This window comes from Schistocerca gregaria, chromosome 8, assembly GCF_023897955.1.
Source record: "Schistocerca gregaria isolate iqSchGreg1 chromosome 8, iqSchGreg1.2, whole genome shotgun sequence".
NCBI lineage: Eukaryota > Metazoa > Arthropoda > Insecta > Orthoptera > Acrididae > Schistocerca > Schistocerca gregaria.
The window spans coordinates 235,875,999-235,900,014 of record NC_064927.1 but is presented as its reverse complement, the minus strand read 5'-3'; the positions used below and the strand labels follow the sequence as shown (position 1 = coordinate 235,900,014).

The 24,016-nt window shown below is 42.2% G+C and overlaps 1 protein-coding gene and 1 pseudogene across 4 annotated transcripts in view; both read right to left on the bottom strand.

Annotated features, from left to right (window-relative positions):
- LOC126284912 (NF-kappa-B inhibitor zeta-like) overlaps nucleotides 1-22,534 on the bottom strand; it is a 269,508-nt gene extending 246,974 nt beyond the window's left edge. Inside the window, exon 1 of one of the 4 annotated variants that reach the window (XM_049984175.1) lies at nucleotides 22,371-22,534. The gene's annotated coding sequence lies outside the window, so the exon portion shown is untranslated. The remainder of the gene's footprint in view (nucleotides 1-22,370) is intronic. The other 3 variants (XM_049984177.1, XM_049984180.1, XM_049984178.1) reach the window with 3 other exon arrangements.
- On the bottom strand, nucleotides 7,885-8,002 carry LOC126285511 (5S ribosomal RNA; annotated as a pseudogene).
- Nucleotides 22,535-24,016: the final 1,482 nt, after the last annotated feature.

The window sequence follows — 24,016 nt, the reverse complement described above, 5'->3', positions numbered from 1 at the left end:
ATGAAAATCAATGACTTTTTACAAATAATTATTATTTGAAAACAACAAACATTAATTGCATTACACCCGACTTAAGCGTCGCCGTTCACCCCCGTTGTTAAGGTCGTCACTGTAATATCATATTTCTTTGACAAAGAAATGTGGCATCATATTTTTCGTCAAAATTCAAGCCAGCGGACAACAATAACTGGTTATTAAGCGCTGCAGTTGGCGTGTCTCACAATTGCATTGTGTATGCATTTGGAATAGAAGCGACGGAAAAAAACATACTTGGGTGAAACTGTGGGTCGAGATAGTAAACTCATTCATCATAATTTTTACGAGAGCTGAAAGTTGAGGACGTAAAGTTTTGTATAAACTGCTCACGAACAGAAGAGAGTGTATTTCAGTATTTGCACAGTAAAGTGTCTCCTCATATTACAAAGCAGATTACCCACTTGAGTAATGATTTATGTGCAGAAGACAGGTACGCCATAACACTGCAACTTCTTGCACCAGGGGAGAGCTACTCTTACTATACAGCACTCTAATACCACTGTGCACATTAACCAAAATAATTCCAGAAACGTGTGAAGTGATTCACAAAGCACTGAAGGAAGAATACCTGAAGATAACTAAATGTTTAGTGCACCATATGGGCATTAAGAACTCCTTAGTTTTGAATAATTAATTAACAGAGTTAGTGTTGCAACTAGTACAAAATTAATGAAAAGTATGAAGAGATTTTTTCCAAAATACACAAACAGAATGGAGAGCCAAGAATTTTTTATTTTAGAATGTATCGTCCTTAACTCCGGCTTGCTGGAAAGCTGGCTTGGTGTTTCCCGATGAGCTTCAGGGCTGTAGCCGTGATTGTGGATTTGAAGTCATCTGCAGCATAATCCGCCGGCAACTGATTAATAGCATGCATTGTGCCCCTCACTCACTCCCTCACCCCTCTAGAAGCAAGGTTATTATAAACAGTCGAAGGAATACACCAACCAAACCTTGCAGCCATGTTTTCAAACACACTACAGACGTCAGAAAGCCGTAGAGATGCCAGCGCTCCAAGCGATTATATTTCACACTGCAGAGAACACGTGACGAACGACTTTTATGATCAAATGTACGGCGAAGTCCTAGATTTGATGATATTCCTTTGACGAAAGGCGAGATTTGACAAAGTTCCGTTTTACACTATAAAATTTCTTTGACAAATATTTGACATATCAACTTTGACAAAGAAATGTGATAGTCTAATACTGGCCTAACGGCTCAGCATGTTTGACTGCCATTCGGAAGACCCCTGTTATATTCCCGAAACTGAGAAGGACTTTTCCTTGATGGGATGACCAGAACAGGGCACTTTCAGACTCTTGAGGACTGCTTAGCTGTTACTTAGAGGAAAGGCAGAGACTGCAGTTTGTAAAACCAGAAGCAAGTGACTGATAACGGCGCTGACATTTATATATCCTTTCCATGATCTGTTTGGTTGAGGGTAACAGCGGTCAATCGGCATCGCTTGATCCAATGGGTCTAAGTGCCGCCGTGAGTTTCCTAATTGTCCCCACTCACTTATCCGCGTCAACACTTTGTAAGTAGGCTATTTAGGTTCTTTATATTAGTAACGCCACGTAGCGCTCTGTATGAAAATCTCTGGCTGTGCTGTGTGCAGTCTGTGGCTAGTTTGCATTGTTGTCTGCCATTGTAGTGTTGGGCAGCGGCAGCTGGATGTGAACAGCTCGTAGCGTTGCGCAGTTGGAGGTGAGCCGCCAGCAGTGGTGGATGTGGGGAGAGAGATGGCGGAGTTTTGAAATTTGTAAGACTGGATGTCATGATCTGTTATATATATTATCACTTTTGATGACTATTAAGGTAAATGCATTATTTGTTCTCTATAAAAATCTTTCATTTGCTAGCTATGCCTATCAGTAGTTAGTGCCTTACGTAGTTTGAATCTTTTATTTAGCTGGCAGTAGTGGCGCTCGCTGTATTGCAGTAGTTCGAGTAACCAAGATTTTTGTGAGGTAAGTGATTTGTGAAACGTATAGGTTAATGTTAGTCAGGGCCATTTCTTTTGTAGGGATTTTTGAAAGTCAAATTGCGTTGCGCTAAAAATATTGTGTGTCAGTTTAAGCACAGTCTTGTATAATTGTTCAAAGGGCACGTTTCAACTTTAATAGTTTCTATTCAGATGCTCTTAGAAGCCCTATAGCTGACGTTTTGTGCAGGACCACAAATTATCAATTATTTACAACAGCAGCAGTCTACACTAGGCGGAATTTTTGCGTACTGGTTTAGATATAAAACTGCCAAGTGATTTTCACTTTTAGCTACATGTACCCATCATTCATCATTATAATAAGTCATTTCATTTTAGAACTCCTTAAATATGGGGGATTAATGTTACAACTGCGGTCCTTACAGTTCTTCAGTGGATGCTGAAAGACGAGGTTGGTGCGTGAATCGCGGAAGTTTGCTCTACAAAAAAGGAGGAAGACATGTGTGCATTAATTACAGAGGAATGAGCCTGCTAAATGCTCCTTACAAATTCAATGCAATAATGATTAATAACAGAGTGAGAAACATAGCTGACACTTTCCTAATGAAGGAACAAACTGGCTTTACAAAGGGCCGATCTTACAGTGACTGTGTTACTACTGCGTGTCACATAACTGAAAAACGCCAAGAATACAACCTGGAGATTACATCGCAATTAGAGATTTTGTAAAGGGATTCTATAGAGAGAACGGAAACAACTATCGTAAAATCTTGCTGAAAGGAGGATTATCCGAGACATTAAATACTGAGTCTGCGTCAGTACACAGAAATTATAATAAAAACAGCGAAAGAGAAGACAGGTCAGTGAAAAGCAACAGAGCAGTGCGACAAAGTTTTAGCCTTTCACGTACAATATTCAATATATACTCAGAAGACACTGTCTGACAGTATAAACGGCAAGCTATACAGGGTATCACAGTAGCATCAGGACACACACACACACACACACACACACACACACACACACACACACACACTTTGCTCTTTACTGATGACCAAATAATCACCAACTAATTATCAAGAGGGCAGAAATTAACCTCTAATTTGCAATACTTGGATACTTGGGCTATACTCCTATGTAAGAACGATAATTTAAAATTTCTGTAGAAAACTAATGTAATTACTTTAAAAGGTAAATTTCTAGTAAGCTACAAAATAGTACTGGATGAAGATTAATAGGAAAGGTGTCACATTTTCAGCTCTTAGGTTGCAATGCTAACTATGAATACCAAAATGAATTTCAAATTATACGTGGTACAATACAAAACACTTTACGCCAGGCAAGGAAGGATAGAAAACTAAATTTTAAATACAATGGCTACCCAAACATTAATATATGGAAGCGAATCTCGAACATTAACTAAGAAGGACAAAAGAAGAATACTGCCGGCTGAAATGAAACTTTTAAGGACATAAAATGATGTACCCTCAGAGATCAAATACAAATCAGGATTGTAGGGGAAGGACTTAATACAAACTGTAAAAATGAGAAAAACAGCAAGGATGCATCAAGTGAAAAAAAAAAAAACAGATTATAAAGGAGCAGGAAAGAGAGACGTAGGGCGATCGAAGAACAGACGGTTTTCATGTAGAGGGCTGTATGCCTATACCGTCAAGTGAAGAATATTTGCTGTAGCTAATATTTTTCGAACACAACAACGACATTTTCATTACACGTTATGCAAGGATGAAGTAGTTACGCAATAAATATCTTAACACAATGAAAATCAACAAAGCAATATTCTTCTCCGCTATCGTGGAACAGTAGTTTCGTAAGTTTCAAGTATCAGGAAATATGAATATCCGATCTCTTTCTTGTAAAAATACAACGTATATCAAATAATTAACGACGTGTGCAGGTAGACATTGATGAACGTGATACATAACCGTAAGGTCCAGCGAATGATGGCGTGTTTAGACTACACAAGAGGCTGACTTTCTGGAAGATATTGCAACTGCCGCTGGACCTGGGACATAACATACATCCGAACCAAACTAGGTCTTTAATAGGAATTTAATTATTTATAATGACAAAATCAAACAGTATTGAACACACACATAGTACGGCCAAACTTTCAGGAAACATTCCTCACACACAAAGAAAGAAAGTATGTTATATGGAAATGTGCCTGGAAACGCTTAATTTCCATGTTAGAGCTCATTTTATTACTTCTCTTCAAATCACATTAATCATGGAATGGAATCACACAGCAACAGAATGTACCAGCGTGACTTCAAACCCTTTGTTACAGGAAATGTTCACAATGTCCTCCGTCACATGGAATCCCTGATGCGCGGATGCAGCCCTGAAGAATCGCGTATTGTATCACAGCCGTCCACAATACGAGCAAGAAGAGTCTACTTTTGGTACCGGTGTTGCGTAGAGAAGAACTTTCAAATGCCACCATAAATGAAAGTCAAGAGGGTTGAGGTCAGGAGAGCGTGGAGGCCATGGAGTTGGTCCACCTCTACCAATCCATTGGTCACCGAATCTGTTGTTGAGAAGCGTACGAACACTTCGACTGAACTGTGCAGGAGCTCCATCGTGCATGAACCACATGTTGTGTCGTAATTGTATAGGGCACATGTTATAGCAGCACAGGTAGAGTATCTCGTATGAAATCATGGCGGTGAATCGAGGAAGTACAGTACATACTGACGAAACTAAAATGATCTCTAACACGGAAATTAAGCGGTTCCGGACACATGTCCATATAACATATTCTCTTTATTTGTGTGTGAGGAATGTTTCCTGAAAGTTTGGCCGTACCTTTTTGTAATACCCTGTATATATATATATATATATATATATATATATATATATATATATATATATATATATATATGTGTGTGTGTGTGTGTGTGTGTGTGTGTGTGTTAGTAGCCGAACGAAATTTGCCAACCTCAAGAGCACTGTTTGTAAATTGCGATAAGTTTTTCACGGTACACTGAGTATAAGCAACAGCATTGGAAGTAAATCTTAAATTCGTCCTGTTTTGGGATATTAGAAAGAACGTTCACGACCGAAGTCAAAACAGAATAGGCTTAAAACAAGGCACTCACAGCTAGCTCCAACACAGCAACGAGACTACAAACGTGCATGCGCTAGAATTTAGTATCTGGATAGATGAGGAGTATCTGGATAGATGAGATCTGGATAGATGGAGGATTACTCTTTCTTGGTTACATAAAAGAGTGGACTACCTGGAAGTGAGTGAGCGACCTTGCAGCAACCTTGCTCAAGTGGAGTCTGCGTTGTGTAAATGTGGGGTAAGCTGAACTTAGACCACTTGCAATAGTGTTGCTTATACTCAGTGTACCGTGGAAAACTTATCACAAGTTACTACCAGTGCTCTTGAGGTTGCCAAATTTTGTTCTGCTATTGTCTAACATGTCCTCAGTTCGTGGTCTTGCAGTAGCGTTCTCGCTTCCAGCGCACGGGATTCCGGATTCGATTCCCGGCTGGGCCAGGGATTTTCCCTGCCTCGAGAAAACTGGGTGTTGTGTCGTCTTTATCATCATCATCATCAGTCATCCCAATTACGGTCGGAGGAAGGCAATGGCAAACCACCTCTGCTAGGACCTTGCCTAGTTAGCGGTGCGGATCTCCCGCATCGTCTCATACGGTCCTCGGAGTATGGGACATCATCATCACTGTCTAACATATATAGTCCTATAATTTAATTATTTGTTAAGCTGTGTATGTGCGTGTTCAATACTCTTTGATTCTGTCATTGCAAATAAATAAATTTCTATTAAAGATCTGGTTTGGTTCGGATGTAAGTTGATATGTCCTAGGTTTATCGTCAGTTTCAATACCGCATTGCTTGTGCGAGCTTTCAGCATTACACCTCTGGAACTTGAACCTCATTACAAGGCGCCTCTATGTGTTTATCGACTGCAAAAGTTGTCTTTGCGCAAATTATGAAACATAATCTCTATGGCTGTTCCCATACGTTAAGTAGTCTACTTATGGCTGTAGTACATACGATAGGTTCTAAGAAGAATCGCTCCGTAGCACTGATCTTTAATTAATTCATCTTAAGGTATGGACAGTGGCTTATAGTTTCAATGGCACACCCGATAGTTGTGATTTTTGCACTATTCGCAGACGCCCATTCATGTCTATTAATCGAATGCAGTCATATGATTTCTCCGCCTAAGACGAAAATGAAAGTGGCAGAATCTGTGAAAGCAAGTATAATAAGGTGCTCTTTAATATTCATTACGTGGCACACTTTCTTCTACAAGGTATCGACGTGCGAGCTTCAAACTATGGATAAACAAATCGCGACTTGTCGGACGACGTTACACTCCTTTATTTAACCACAGTTTCTGTGTTGTTTGGCCCACTGAAAACGTACAGATTTATCAGCTGCTTTGCTTGTCCACTGCAAGCAGTTCCCTTCGCAAGTTTCGCTAAGAAACTGGTCAAGAAGCCGGCCGTTGTGGCCGAGCGGTTCTACGCGCTTCAGTCCGGAACCGCGCTGCTGCTACGGACGCAGGTTCGAATCCTGCCTCGGGCATGGATGTGTGTGATGTCTTTCGGTTTAAGTAGTTCTAAGTCTAGGGGACTGATGACCTCAGATGTTAAGTCCCATAGTCCTCAGAGCCATTTGAATTATTTGAAACTGGTCAAGATGGACCTGCGCTCACTGACAGCAGCAATTTCTGTCGAATCTGAAACTGGCTGTCACTGACAAGGCGTCACGTTTTCCTACTGTCCCTAGTTCTCTTTATGACCACTGTCCCTACGCCGCATTCATGGTTGCGAGTGGTACACCATTCCACGTAGACACCTTAGACAGTTGATACACTGACAATTCGGGTAACCTCATTCTTGGGGTGGTCGTAGGTACGTCTAAACACAATAGCTTCTTTATGAACCTCCAGAATTTATTTTTTATTTAAACTTATTTGTCATGCTGTCGAAAGTTTGCGGTAACTTCATGTTCTTGACTAGTCACAGCAAATGAAGGCTATTTTTCAATGCACCTTCGACAGAATTACAAATATCAGTTTTAATAATAATTCAAATCCGCCAATGTCACTTCTTCACATCGACTCATCTTACGATTTAATACAATCGGGTGGTACAGAGGCAACATGTCCTGGCAGCAACGGAGGGGCGCGTGCCAGTTGCTTAATGTAGACAGCGCTCAAAAGCGGTCAGCGTGCTCTTGTAAAGGCGCATACACACTAGGCCATTGGAAGCCAACGAACGACAGCCAACCGCTTCGTTGGCCAATATCTGCATAGTGTGCATCGGCGCTAAATCGGAGCCAAGGAAGCGGTTGGCCTTGGCGGCGGTTCTGTCTGCCGGCGGTAACATGAAAGCCTTGGCGGTTGGTTGGAGTTGGGAGCCATCTCTTAGTGTGGACGCCACGTCGAAAGTTCGTTGGTTCAGTAGTGATTTGTTATGTAGCTAAAACAAGGGTGTTTTTTTTCAGTGCCGCCACAAATAGCGCTTACTACGTTTTATGAACCGGTTTCGCTCTTTAGTGGCTGTAAAATTAAAGAGCGAAACCAATAAATAAAACACATCGAGTGCGACTTACGGTTGTCTTGAAAAACTTAAAACTTCAACAGTCCCTGGAGGCAATGCCTGCTCTCGCTATGGGTGTGTGTTTATTATGTCTAAAAATACTGGAGTATCGAGCGAAAATCATCACTCACTCCGTGTTCAGGCCACGAGTAGCCCATAGGGACCATCCGACCGCCGTGTCATCCTCAGATGAGGATGCGCTCTCCCAGTCGTTATGATGGTATTCTTGACCGAAGCCGCTACTATTCGGTCGAGTAGCTCCTCAATTGGCATCACGAGGCTGACTGCACCCCGAAAAATGGCAACAGCGGATGACGGCCCGGGTGATCACCCATCCAAGTGCCGACCTTGCCCGACAGTGCTTAGCTTCGGTGATCTGACGGGAACCGGTGTATCCACTGCGGCAAGGCCGTTGCCACATCGAGTGAAAATAGAGAGCGTTAAATTTGGTATATTTTTATCGTGAACATATGTTTGTGGGATCCCGAAGAACAGCGATTATAGAAACAAATTGAAAAGATTAAACACTTGGAGGGAAATAACTCTGCTATTAGAAAGTGATTTGCACGATATGAAAAAGGAAATGGGAGTCCTTATTGACATCTTTTTGCCGTGAACGACAAAGAGAAACAGAACTGGGAGTGGCTACTAACTTTCTGCTGCATATATAGTTCTCCAAAAAGACGTGTTATCTTTGGGAATTTCAGGGCTTACACAATTCAAAAACAATTAGAAACTTGTAACTTTCATTTAGAAAAAAATTATGAAATAGCCCACACTCCAATTTAGCTTTAAAATAGACATTAAATTTGTCCCACAATACTGCTCCATATTTTTCAAAAGAGAGGTCGACCACCAACATAGTTTCTCCTTTTTCTTTATTGTAATCAGTTTCTCGAAGCAAAATGTTACACATTCGACGACTGCTGCATCGTCTTCTCATATTATCGGTCGATGAAGTTGTAATTAAAACGCTGCTTTATAACAATAACGAAACGGGAGCCACGTCAGCTAGTTATCACAGCCAACTGCGGTTCCACGTGACTGAATCTCTTAGCCACAAGCCCTTCGTTTGGCGTGGATGAGAAGCCGAACGCCAGTGTATTGGCGCCCAACGTACGGCAGAATCCAGTCTCTGTCGTTCGTTGGTCTAGTGTGTTCGAGTCTTAAAGTGGTGACTAATAATTTGTCTAAGGTGGTCTAAGGCGGCGAGCTTACCTGCCTGCAATCTTCAGCCCCAAGCTGTGGCTTCGGTTTCTGGGATAACAACAAAATTCTCCATGGAAGCTGCTCTAGTAAACATCATACATTCCACTGCACTGATGGACTACGGCTGAAAGGCCAACGCTTCAAATGAGGTACATTTAAAATAGTTGCACTTAAACGATTCTAGTCCGATTTCCGAGCACTCGAATGATTCTTTCTGTCTGGTTGCTTTTTGGGCCTATGAAAATATTTGTGTGAAAATTTCTAAGCTGCATCTTGGTTAGCAACCTAGAAACTTTCACACATATAAATCATTTTCATCTTAGTTCGCAGTCCAAGTTACTCAGGCCGAAATAAAGCAAGGAACTACTACATGGAATCAGACTGTGTCTAGTAAGTCACTGGCATGTTCAAAACAACCTTCAGCTTGAGAACGGATTCCGTTTTTTTTGCATCTAAACTAGTGCCGTGAACTGAAATAATATTCGAATAAAACAGCTAACAGATGCCGTGTCATTGTGTGGAATGTCTTGCCCATCAAACAGTTTAAATACAAGGACTATTTGGAAGATAAGATCCGATGGGTCGCGAAATGGGAATCACTGTGAAAATCAAAAATGCTTCTTTTGAGCAGTTAGCTACACGTTCCAGCTCCGTCTCTGGAAAGTCGCCGCTCCGACTTAGCCATCTCTCGAAGTGTTGATGAAACTCAGGGGGAGCCAATTACGGGCTGTATTGTGGGTGATCAAGAACCTCTCATCGAAAACGCTGCATGAGCATCTTTACTGCCTCTTCAGAATGCGGTCGAGGGCTGTCATGAAGAAGGAAACGCACGACAGCTGTGTTATGTTGGGCATGACGTACTAGGCGACAGATACTTCTTTCTAGGCATCATTACGTGCTTACTGTGCGCTCAGAATTAAAAAGAGCGGCATGACGCGATCGACGGGCATACTAAAGACGCTGTCCAACACAGATGTGAAAAAGTTTGATCGGATTTCCACTCCACGCCCGACTGGGCCTTAATTTCCGAGTAGCCGTCGTAAAAGTTTGGCATTGATTATTGATACGCGATCTATTTGAAATTCCCATCCAAACATCAACTTACTGATTCCTACTTCTCCGTTCTAGATGCGTGGAAGAAGTGAATTTTTGTATTCGTAGAAGCGAATTTTCATATCGTTAAGTCAGCATTTGATCAGGAGTTTCATCAGAGACCACCTATTTGCTGCGCTCGCTGGCGTGACGTCTGTGTCCTAAAATACAACGATTTAGTAACGGGGCTCCGCACACCTCAGCCGAGGTCGCTGATGCGCGCTTATGCAGTGTTACCAAATGTTAACCATCCAGAGTGTTGAAACTATGTTCACTGCCAGTATTTGGCAATAAAGAAGATATTAAGGTGTCGGCGTACTGTTCATCTACTGACTCACAAGGGGATCACAGCTACTCGTCACCATCGATTTCGTCCAAATTGATGGTATATGCAGGCCTTGGTCAGAAGTGACAGAAGTCAGAGCTCCAAATGGCGAAGCCTTTAGGGAAAAAAAATGCATTATTGCTGCGGGTCGGGCAAAGGATAAGCCATTTATGTTACCAACGTCACACTGCAATGGTTGGCGTAGCGGTAAAACTGTAGAATGGTTGGAATCCTTATGCTGAAACTTCTTTTATTTTCAATTTTTACACTAGTTCCACTTCAATTGTATTTATTAATATTTTCGAAGAATGCGTAAAAAGGAAAAACAAAGGAAAACAAAAGGCAAAGGAAAATTTGGGATTGCAAATAAATTTTCAGGAAGGTAAGGTGTACAAGAGAACCTCGTACGTAATATTAGATACTTCTATTATTTGACAGTTGATGCACTGGGATATTATTACTCCACCTGAAACGTTAATTTGCGGCCAAGCCGCGCGTAAACTATAAATCTGGTCGCAATCGGTGACGAAGAGGAGGCACTGTCCCCTTATCAGAGTCACTTTGCTGGCTTAAATTCCAAGCATCTCAGCAGAGGGTCATGCGAGTGATGGTATGTGACACGATGATAACCCGTTAATTGGACTGACATTTAAACTCGGCACATCTGCAGACGCTGCTTAAGGGTGGACTGCTTGGTAGAATCTAGATTCACACTCTCCCTTCATCCATAACAACACAAACACTGCACTGCATAAACAATCCTGACGGTCTTCCAAACTCGACACATACACTGTTGACACTTCACAACAGGTCAGAAGCACGCCACTTCCTCTAGCATCTTTTCCGGGACACCAAATCTGGATTCCACTTATGTCTGCAATATTCATTTGAAGTACAAGACTGGCTGGACGGCACAGAGCATCGTGAAGGACGTATCCTAGCTGTAAGCTACAAGAACAAGTGTTGTCATATTGTATTCGTCATAATTGCATAGCATCTGGTGTGATGGTATCTGGTGCTATTGGATACATAATACGCGGAACAATGACTCGCACGCAAAGATTATGCGCTCCACTCATGTGTTCAATACAGTGGCTGGTCGACCACTGTAGGCACAGCGGAGTTGTCCCCAAGGCGACAGTCCGTGGTCCCCCAGAAAGAGCTATTTTTTGCCGCTGTCAAATACCACAGTCTTTCTCAGAATATCCATCACTGCTAGGATATGCCTTTGCTGCTAAGAGTGACTGAGTTAAGAATGATTTTGCATTGTTATTGCAGATGGTAATACAGGCAACTGCAAGACAGTAAACTTAGCAGTAACGTGACAGAGTAAAAGTCCTTCCAGTATACTTGATGTCTTGCTGTTCTGGTAACTATTTTCGATGTTGCAGTGCCTGTGTCGTTAAGAAGAACGATACAGTGTTCCTTCCGACATGTGTGCATGTACGAAGGACCATTGGATCGTTCTCCTTAACAACACAGGCGCTCAAATACTGTATTTATCCGCCGCTACAAGGCAACGACTAACAGTTAACATGTCCTCCCCATGGAAATCCAACGCGGTTAAAGAGACCGCTCATGTAAAGTAGGAAATTCGTGCTCGAGTCCCGGTGCGGCACAAATTTCCGTTGTCATAATTTCCTTTTGCAGCTGATAGTTGTTCGTATTCGGAACTGCAAATACATTTCATGTACTTAAATACTTCATTAGTTCATACGGTTTGGATCAAGCACATTTTACGGAAAAACGATTTCTAGAAAACTTATACTGAAGGAGAAACAGCTGAGAAAAGAAGCTGGTACAGAAGAGGATGTGGATCAAAACACAGGAATATGACGTCATGGAGAGCAAAGTTCAGTTGATACGTGTCTTTTAAGAAAGTTTTATAAGTGGTGGTGGTGGTTAGTGTTTAACGTCCCGTCGACAACGAGGTCATTAGAGACTGAGCGCAATCTCGGGTTAGGGAAGGATTTGGAAGGAAATCGGCCGTGCCCTTTCAAAGGAACCATCCCGGCATTTGCCTGAAACGATTTAGGGAAATCACGGAAAACCTAAATCAGGATGGCTGGAGACGGGATTGAACTGTCGTCCTCCCGAATGCGAGTCCAGTGTGCTAACCACTGCGCCACCTCGCTCGGTTTTTATAAGTCTTCTGATGATAAACGTAAAGGTCGTGTGACTAGGGCGTCCCGTCGGATAGACCGTTCGCCGCGTGCCAGTCTTTCGATTTGACGCCACTTCGGCGACTTCCGCGTTGATGGGGATGAAATGCTGATGATTAGAAGAACACAACACCCAGTCCCTGAGCGGAGAAAGTCTCCGACCCAGCCGGGAATCGAACCCGGGCCCTTAGGACTGACATTCTGTCGTACTGACCACTCAGCTAGCAGGGGCGGACTACTTATGATTATACTACGGTATTGTTTGCATGTATGTTCCATGGCCATCGAATGACTCCCGCGATAGATTCTCTCTTCCAGCCTATACCGCTATGGCCGATTGGTTCTAGGCACTTCAGACAGGAACCGGGCTGCTGCTACAGTCACAGGTTCTTATCCTGCCTCAGGCATTGATGTGTGTGTTGTCCTTAGGATAGTTAGGTTTAAGTAGTTCTAAGTCTAGGGGACTGATGACTTCAGATATTAAGTCCCATACTGCTTAGAGCCATTTGCAGCCTATGAACGTGGAATTGCTACCGGAATATGTTCTCCATAAGTGCGTCGCGCCATGTTCTTTATGTACGGCGCAGGTAAATGGGATTCAGCTTAAGTGTGTGCCGGTTTCTTACCATAATCTACCCAGGACGGCTGTTGAGACATGGAGCTCCTGTGAATAACCTTGGCCACTAACTTTTGGTTCTGGGGAAATATGAGAAGTGCTGTGGACACTACTCGAGATAACGACATCGACGACGTGGAACAGGATATACATAACGCCCAAACAGCTGTTTCACGAGGTCGAGGTCCAAGGTCAGTCCAAGCTAAGTCGTTCTCACGCATGAATTGCTTAAGCTGTTCATGACGGGTATCTGAAGTGACGTATTTACAGTGATCTCTGCGAAAAAAAATGTTAAAAGGAACAACCAGTTTTAAGGAATTTGCCTTTACCTTCTGGACGTTTGCAGCAACGTATATGAGCGAAGTACTCTGATAAGCCAAAACATTATGACCACTGCCCACCGCGGCGTTGGATGCCTCCTGGTGGCGTCGCAGGCACGTGACGCTGTAACAACAGTATGCAAGCGGAGCAGACACGGACGGGAATCACCCTAGCGAAGAATTGGGCCGCCACTGGGGAAATCCATTGAGATAAGCGACTCTGACAAAGGGCAGATTATTATTATGCAGAGCCTGTGAAAGAGTATCTCGAAAACGGCAAAGCTTGTCGAATGTTCACAAGCTACTGTTGTGAGCATGTAGAGCAAGAGGTAGAATGACAGCGGAGTTACCACTACGCGTTAAATGGTTGGAGGTCCACATATCTAGAACGTGGGGTTCCTAGGCTTGCCTGCCCTGTAAAGCAGGATGGATGGTCATCTGAGGCACCTTTGCTGAAACGCCTCAATGCTGGCGCGCACACAAGTGTTTCGGAGCATACCGCTCATCGTAGATTGGAGCTCCACAACAGACCACTCTTACGTGTTCACATGTTGACCCAGCCATATCGTCAGTTATAATTGCAGTGGGCACGCGACCTTCGGGATTCGACCGTCGATCAATGTGAAAGTGTCGGCTCTTCGGGTGAATACCATTTTTGCTACACTAGGTCGATGGTCGTCTCCACAAACGCCGTCATCGATGTGGACGGTGGCTTGAAACGCACAGCGCGCCACGGACGCAGGCGGGTGGGAGCAGTATTATGCCGTGAGAGACATTCTCCTGCGCTTGCACGGGACCTGTGGTAGTAATCGAAGACACGCTGACACCCGCGAACTATCATTTCCAAAAAGGGTTCAAATGGCTCTAATCACTATGGGACTTAACATCTGAGGTCATCAGTCCCTTAGACTTAGAACTACTTAAACCTAACTAACCTAATGACACAACCATGCCCGAGGCAGGATTCGAACCTGAGACCGTAGCAGCAGCGCGGTTCCGGACTGAAGCGCCTAGAACCGCTCGGCCACAGCGGCCGGTCCTACCACCTCCCTTCATGCTTGATATCTTCCCCCAGGCGGTATATCTGTTCGTGTCTCCGACCCAGAGCCATGCTACAGTGATTTCAGAAGCATGAGAGTGAACTCAGGTTATGTCTCGGTGACCAAATGCACCTATGTAAATCCTACGGAACTCGGCTGGGTTGATATCGGGTGCCATCACCACGAACGCAAATCAGCGGCCCGTTGCTTACATGATCTGTGCGTAGACATCTAATGCCACATACCTCCACAAACTGTCAGATTTCTGATACGCGGATCAGCGATGTGTTTCGTTCTAAAGACGGACAAATAAGCTGTTAAGCAGATGGTCGTAATGTTTTGGCTCATCAGTGTATTTTGTCTGATATTACACAGGAATGGGCAATTGCCCCGGTGCTATTATCAACGTCCGACGTCAATATTACTAGCTCTCTATTAGACATTCCGTACATACCAAAGACGACACACACAATCACTCCATAAATTCACTGTTACAGAGAGGGAAAAAACAGAGATTGGCGAACGCCAAACTAGAAGACACGGAAGACATACTTGTAGAGGAGATAATAGGTCCCAACGCGCTGTACAGAATTAAGAAGTTGCAGTGTCAATGTTACGGTACATAGCTGGTTTTTTTATACCATACTTTCTATTTTAGCTTCTTGCGGATTAAAAGAAACAGCAAATCTTTTCGCAGGGAGAGGCTATGGAGAATCAAATATTGGACTGAGTACGCCGATTTTTTGGCCTCAGAAATGACTTCATGGAGACTTAACAAATATCGGCTTAAAATTAGGGATATTTACGTTATTTTTCAGTTTTGTTAAACTGTGGGAATGTCAATAACTGATTTTATGAAAGAAGCGCAGTAAAATAAATTACACAAGTGTTAAAGATGTAGTTTAAGATATGTTTTATTTCGCAATTTTCGCTCTAAAGAAAACTCGGGAAATTTGTAAATATATCTAGAATTTGTAACTAAGTAATAAATTCCTACTGAAATCATCGTTCTCAACAATATATTCCTCACGTTCTTGGTCACAAAACAAAACAAATCGAAATTTGTTTAAGGATTATAACTTATAAGGATTCATAGGCGTATAGACTTGGGACAGTAAATTGTCAACATGTTTATTTTAATACGCTCGGCAGATTTACTGTCTATCGTTATTAGCTACAAATCAATAAATATTTGCATCACTTATAAATCAAATATACACCACAATCTCACAGCACGTTGCACTGAGCCCGTACACACTGACACACAACAATTTTGTCACACTTATTTCATACATAACAAAGTAAAATTACTGTTGGTACGTACTTCGTAAAAAGCTGTGTAATATCATGAAAGTTCATCTTCTATCAAGTCATATTTAGAAAAATAAATAGATCTGCATTTTTAGAACAGGAACCACATAGTTATGAAATGTCTGGAGACCTGTTGCAGGTATGCCAATTCTGTGAGAACAGTAGAATATAGCTTACATTTGGAAGTCATCATATTTCATTTACACTATGCAAAAGATTCTCCACAAATTAATAAGATATACTGAAATGCTAATTGAGTCGTTTCACACTTGTTGCTATTGACAAGGGCATTAATAATGACCAACACCGCACACCTAATGAATATGTGTTAATAGTTCTTGTACTGAATACAAATTCACATATTTTCATTTATTTAACACTTGTTCATTGTTTGTTAGTCTGAAAGCCAGTATTTTTATATATTATTTTCACTTCTCTCTCGAATTGTGTCTAACACATATGGTGATGTATTTAATTTACAGGTAGTTTGCAACGGTGATTCATGATACTAACTTTTTCCGTTTTGGTTCTTTGGAAAATCTAAAAATAAAAAAGATAATAATAATAATAATAATAATAATAATGAACTGTCGAATCGGCGGGGAGACTGGCCCCTCACAGTTTCCTAATATTTCTTCGGATTCTGCATTGCCCTCTCCATCAGTGCGGATGACAGCATCAATGGGTGCGAGACTACCATGCTGTTGGTTATGTCAAATGATTGACGGTCACGTCACCAATATGACATCTTATCAACATTATGCGTCAAAAACACTGGTCTACATGCTACAAACGAGTATTCTGTTAACTGAATACTAGCGTGTTCCTCCAAGATCCTAAAATGTCTTGCTAGTTTTAAGAAACTGTAAATTGAAACTTGGATCACAGATTTTTTCCTATTTTATGAGTTAAATGACACATGACTCAGTGCTGAACTAGAAAGCGATGCAGTACGGGAACTAAACTTCACGCTGAAAAGGAACATGATTCAAATTCCCGCTCTATCATCCAGTTTTACTATTTCTATGGTTTCGCTCAATCAATTAATGTGAATGCCGTAATTGTTGCTTCAAAACGAAACTGTCGATCTCTTTCGTCACCTTCGTCCTGTTTGAATTTATACTCTGTCTCTAGCCACCTCTCTATCCAAATTGTTTAAATGACTCTGAGCACTATGCGACTTAACATCTGAGGTCATCAGCGCCTAGAACCGCCACACCTTTGCTCCTTACATCCTTCTTTCAATGTTCAACAACAGCAGTGTCATTGCAAGTAGCACAAACAGTCTGGTTAATATGTGGTCAGTTGCATGACCTTTACTATGATAACGTTGGTCCGTAGCAACTTTGTTGCGGCTTGGTGATTGAGGGTAAAAGTCAGCGATCTCTACATTTATAAGAAGCGTTCAAAAAGAAACGAGCCAGAGGCATAATTATAGAAACCAATACCACTGTGACACAAGGCGGTGAATGGCTGTCTCATAAAATTCCCGAGGCTGCGATGTTAACCAGTTCCGCACGTACAGCTGGGCGTCGTCGTCTGAGGTGAATCGTTTGCCCCTCAGAGCCTTTTTAAGGGGACCAAAAATTCATTCCTTCTGATTCACTTCCTGTAACACGGAACAACAATGAATGCCCAGTGTTATTCTCAAACCTTGACCACCCTTCCCCAAGCGATCAAATCAAAACGGCCAGGCAGTCTCACCCGTGGGGTCATTCTGCTCCACGACAATACAGCCAACACAGTCGCGGCACTCCTGCATAAATTCAAATCGGAGGTTCTCGGCCACCCTCCATACAGTCAGGACCTCTCTCCCTGTGATTACGCCGTTTTTGGTCCCCTTAAAAAGGCTCTGAGGGGCAAACGATTCACTTCGGATGACGACGTCCAGCTGTACACGCGGAACTGTTTAACATCGCACGCCCGGAAATTTTATGAGACAGCCATTCACCGCCTTGTGTCACAGTGGGACAAGTGCCCCAACAGCCAGGGGCAATACTTATAACATACAGGTACTGGTTTCTGTAATTCTGCCTCTGGCTCGTTTCTTTTTGATTTATGTTTTTCTAAACATACATGTATGTGTAATTTGTAAAATTAAATAGCGTATTCAATGCACGCACCTTGAACAAAGTTGTCATTGTTTGCTTAGACATGCCACTACTGATTAATGTTACCTATGAAAAATGAGATGATACTAACTACAAACTGCCATTAAAATGTGAAATGGCACATACATCTCAATCTAAACAGAAATGCAGTTTTACACACTTGGGTATGTGTCCTGAGGCAATGCCTACTTAAAGCATTGCCTCTTAGCGCCATTTATCGAGTTTTCAGGAAAATTATCTCCACTCATTAGTTATGGACGTGGAGTATTTTGGAAACAGACGTGCGTACGAAGCGACGACAGTTGATGGACTTTGGCAATAGTGTTGCAAATGCGTCGGTTTCCTGCAAGATGTACACAACAAATAACACGAAATATTTGGGAGCATTTACATTTCTCTTACCATTTGCAGGAACAAAACTGCGAGAGAGGTTCTATGTAAAATTCGTATCTTACCTAAAGGAACCAACTGTTTTGGCTATGTAGACGCCTCCCCCAGAAGTATTGCGATCTCTGTTATCTCTCGATTACCTCCCTCAGCCACTGTTACAATTCACGAAATAAGATTTTCAACAGTAAACGAGTAAATAATCCTTAATTACGTGCACATCGATCAAAACTTTCTGCCTTACAAGGTGGCGGATGATGCAGACAACAGTCTGCAAGCACGCTAAGGGACCAACGTTTTTCATCCAGATCTACATCTACATTCATACTCCACAAGCCACTCAACGGTGTGTGGCGGAGGGCACTTTACGTGCCACTGTCATTACCTCCCTTTTCTGTTCCAGTCGCGTATGGTTCGCGGGAAGAACGACTGTCTGAAAGCCTCCGTGCGCGCTCGAATCTCTCTAATTTTACATTCGTGATCTCCACGGGAGGTATAAGTAGGGAAAGTAGTATATTCGATACCTCATCCAGAAACGCAACCTCTCGAAACCTAGCGAGCAAGCTACACCGCGATGCAGAGCGCCTCTCTTGCAGAGCCTGCCACTTGAGTTTGCTAAACATCTCCGTAACGCTATCACGGTTACCAAATAACCCTGTGACGAAACGCGCCGCTCTTCTTTGGATCTTCTCTATCTCCTCCGTCAACCCGATCTGGTACGGATCCCACACTGATGAGCAATACTCAAGTATAGGTCGAACGAGTGTTTTGTAAGCCACCTCCTTTGTTGATGGACTACATTTTCTGAGGACTCTCCCAATGAATCTCAACCTGGTACCCGCCTTACCAACAATTAATTTTATATGATCATTCCATTTCAAATCGTTCCGCACGTATACTCCCAGATATTTAACAGAAGTAACTGCTACCAGTGTTTGTTCCGCTATCATACAATCATACAATAAAGGATCCTTCTTTCTATGTATTCGCAATACATTACATTTGTCTATGTTAAGGGTCAGTTGCCACTCCCTACACCAAGTGCCTATCCGCTGCAGATCTTCCTGCATTTCGCTATAATTTCTCTGTATACTACAGCATCATCCGCGAAAAGCCGCATGGAACTTCCGACACTATCTACTAGGTCATTTATATATATTGTGAAAAGCAATGGTCCCATAACACTCCCCTGTGGGACGCCAGAGGTTACTTTAACGTCTGTAGACGTCTCTCCATTGATAACAACATGCTGTGTTCTGTTTGCTAAAAACTCTTCAATCCAGCCACACAGCTGGTCTGATATTCCGTAGGCTCTTACTTTGTTTATCAGACGACAGTGCGGAACTGTATCGAACGCCTTCCGGAAGTCTAGGAAAATAGCATCTATATGGGAACCTGTGTCTAATAATTTCTGGGTCTCATGAACAAAGCGGGTTGGGTCTCACACGATCGCTGTTTCCGGAATCCATGTTGATTCCTACAGAGTAGATTCTGGGTTTCCAAAAACGACATGATACTCGAGCATGCTGTTGTTCAAAGAAACATTATTTTTTTATATTATTTAAAAGCATTTTTGAAGTTCGGAGATTCACTTGCACAGTAAGGCACTACAACTTTGGAACATCGCTAAATCTTTTTGAAATATGCTTACTGGTGCTTGGTGCAGCCACTCCTCTGTCACATAACCATGTAATAAGAGTCCATCAGTAAACCCGGATAAGGATCAAAGAGGAGTCGCAGGCGTTAGGAGAATGGAGTGTGTCCAGGGATAGCAGAATATGACTATTTGGATTTTCATGGTTTAAAAATGTTATTTTAGACGAATGCCAGGAGGGCTCCTTAAACGAGTGTTTTTCCTTCCTTCATCTGCAGCCTAGCTAGAGTACGGTTTCTCGACTCCGACGGGAACATTATTACACTGGTACTATTCCTTTTTTTTTCATTTTGCAGTAAGAACAGTGACCAAACAACTTGCAAAAATAAAATTGCCTTAACCACCGAGTACAATGTTACAACCTCTACGTTTTGTACTGCTGTCCCGTGCACAGGAGTTTACAATTGTAGACCAAGTACTTTGCAGGAAACACACAAAGGTGTAAGAAGTTGTTCCGCCTCGATTTGTAGGACGTTTAGGTAAGTACACATCGATGATAGGCAATGAAAACGTCGTAACTCCATCTGTCTCCCAAAATTTCGTAATTCTAGTAATCAGTAACTCCATTATGAAAGTGAGAGACCGAGCGAGGTGGCTCAGGGGTAACTAGCACGGTAGCTCAGCGTGTTCGGTCAGAGAGCCGGTTGGCCTCAGTAATAAAAAACTCGGTGGAAGGATCAACCATCGAACTTGAACAGGATGTCTTGCGACGTCCGCAACGACCAAACAACGATCAATAAAAAAAAAAAAATAGGGGTTAGCACACTGTACTCGCATTCGAGAGAACGACGGTTCAAACCCGCGTTCGGCCGTCCAGGTTTAGTTTTTCCGTGACTTCCCTAAATTGCTGCTGGCTAATTGCACGATCGATTTCCTTCCCCATCCTTGCCACTATCCGAGCTTGTGCTCTGTGTCTGATTACCTCGATGTCGACGGGATATTAAATCCAGTCTTCCTTCCTTCAATCCTTCAAAGAGAGATTTGGCAACGCATTAATTCCTCTTATCTGTCAATAACTAGGCTTCTACTAGATAGGTATCGTGTAGCAACTTTAATTATATCACTTGCTTCTCCTGTAAAATTTTACAAAATAGGATTACGAGTTTTCATTGTCTACCATCAATATAGTACAGTTACTCCATGATCAAAAACAGAGCCAAAACCAAAAACATTTGGTAACACAAACTACGAAGAGATTAATTTCAGTGAGAAAATAACAACGCATCAAGGAGATACGTAACCACTCCTAATTCTAAATCAATTAATCGTCACGCGGTAATTTCACGGTCAGAGGGAGTCACTCTCAACTCTGTTCCTTCTGTTTCAAACTGGGCCAAACGCTGAAAAGACAGTCACTTCTAAGAAATGTTTCACAAATAGTTGGAAATCTTTTGATGTTCTGAAGTATAAAGAAGATCTGTATAACTTTACAGCCTCTCTGGTGTATTACGTACCAAACATATAAAAACAATATTAATTAGCATAAACTGTTTCATGGGTGAAAAAAAAATCGACGATGGCAACACGTTATTGAAACTCGTTTCACTTAATGAAAAATGCACATTTAATTTCATTTGAATGTTAGTATTTCATTTAAAAACAAATATCTTTCACAGGATTTGTTACTCGATCCTGAAAGGCTTTTCTGTTGAACTGTAAGGAACCTACATCAAACTGGGGTGAAATCACGCTCCTGCTGCTGGATGATTACTGCTCCTCAGCTTGTAAAAATAAAAATAAATTCCAGTTACTTTGACATTAAATTCGTATTAACGCCAACAGACAGGCAGTCTCGGTTTGGTCGTTTCACATGGGTGTCCTGTTACAGAGCAGATCGGAAAAAATATCTACCATGAACTATAGATACCGGGGAAAAGAAAAGACAGAATTATTTTGGAATGTGGTGTTACAGGCACACTCTTCGAGTTCAGTTGGACTAATAAGATAGCTAATTACAATGTTCTTAAGAGTGCAAAAGAAAAGGACTTAATGACACCCTACTGTAACATAATTTCAGATTATTAGTCAACTATTAAGACATGAGGGTCTCCAAAAACAGTAATAGAGGCTAAGTCACTGTAAAAAGAACTAAAGGAAGGCGCTACGTCTGAAGTACATATCAAACTATAAAACATGTCGGCTGTAGCTCGTACAGAGAAATGAAGATGACAGAAAGACATGAAGAGTGTAGATAACGCTGCCAACCAAACTGCTGGTATCCAAACTTCGGCTTGAGTACTACAGACAGAAGTAGGGCCATTTTTAATTTTCACCAAGCCCTCGTTATTACTCTTTCTTTGATGAGACTGTTCTATGTATCCAAATATAGTAATCGGAAACCGGTAGACTGACAGTTGTTCTCAGTGTCGCATCACTTCTGTAAGAACGCACGAATGACAATTTACAGTTCTGTATTGCATTTACGAGTCGAGTAGGATTTAGAAGCGATTATATCACATGCCGAATACGCCGTTCAAAAAGTAACTCTTCATAAATATTCGATGACAAAGTTATGCGATATGTTACAGTAATTAAAGTAACAGGAACTGCTAACTTACTTGTCACGCGTCAATCAGTAACACTGGGTAGCTCCCCTCTCACATACTGGGACGCTGCACCTGCGCACAGCGGACTGAAACTGCCTACCGCCACCAACGAACGCTCACAAGCCACTGTGCGGCTGCTAACCGCGCAGCTCCACAGCTAGCACCCGTTCGCGCATGCGCAGAAACCACGCCGCCGCTTCCGACGATTCCTGACGTAACAGCGAAAAATAGCATACACGCATCGGAGATAACACTGCCAACCATGCACACCGAATTGAGGTACACACGCTTGGGAATTCGCGAGCTTTCGGGTATGAGAGTCTGTCATCTGCGATTCCTTTCTGATAAACATACGCGAAATTAAAAATTATGTTCGTTACACGGTAGTCTTATTGTAGCGGGCTGGTCTTCGTCTGCTTCTCTGCATATAGTTGTCGTAATCTGTGTGGCAACATTTGAAACATCGAGCCACACCAACACGGACTCAAAGGAAGGCCTCGGCGCTTGTTAGTGACGTCACGTCAGCTGCGCACGGCGAACGCCAGGTCTGTTGCAGGCAGAAACGCCTGGGCGTGTTTATCACTATAAATCTCTTATTTTTGGACAATGTTTGGTATTGTTTTGGATTCTGAAGTTTTATTTAGATGAAAGATTTTCTTATTGTCGTAAAGCTGCAAATGAAGATCATAGAGTTCTGTATTACTGAATCCTGTCGAAACAAACGGAGATCAATATGAGAAGATGCTTTGCCCCATTGCAAGCTTCGGAAATTTTACATTCAAGTAACTATCCACTTTGCTATCGAAACTTACCCCAACCCCCTTACAATGAACTCGTTTCTTTTATTTATTTATTTTCATTTGACATCGTCACTAGAAATGTGAACTAATTTACATGTGTAAACGTCCAACTGTTGCCAGTCATTAGATTACAGTCGTTTTCAACAAAAGAAATTCTGAACAGGAAACAAAATAGCTTCATACATCGGAAATACTGCTGGGCTTAAACTTTTTTAAACATGGATATTAGAAAAGATAAATATTACCCTCTTTCAACTGAAAGGAGAAACTTTATAAGATAAAAAAAATTTATTTGATAAAACAAGTATCTCTCTTTTGTCCCCCACCCCTTCCCACAATGTGTACAATCGCAAGATATTTCATTAACATTCAGTGCTCCGCACCCCATAGTCAACCAAGATACCTAAAGAAGAGTACCAATATGTTCACAGTTTCTTATAAAAGCAACCCAGTACAAACGTAACTTCCTCAGATTTACAAATAAGGTAAAGAAGCACGAATTCTGTTGCTGCTGGACCATGAAGTTGTTTTTGTATGTCAATTCTTAAAACAGGTGGAAATTTAAGTTCAGGAGTTCACTATTTCTTAAGAAGTGTAATGAATTGCGCAATTAATTGATTGCAGACATCTCTCAGAACAATGTGTGTTGGTCAACTACCGCCAATAGTTTCACATTCTCCTGTGTCAGAGAGACCACCATTATGAGTATGCCTGCTGCAGACCTGGTTCGCCGTGCCTAGCTCACGTGACGTCACGAACAAGCGCCGAGGCCTTCCTTTGAGACGGTGTTGGCCACACTCACCGAAACCCAGCGAGGTGGTGGAGTGGTTGGAAACCTAGAGGTGCATGGCCATTCTA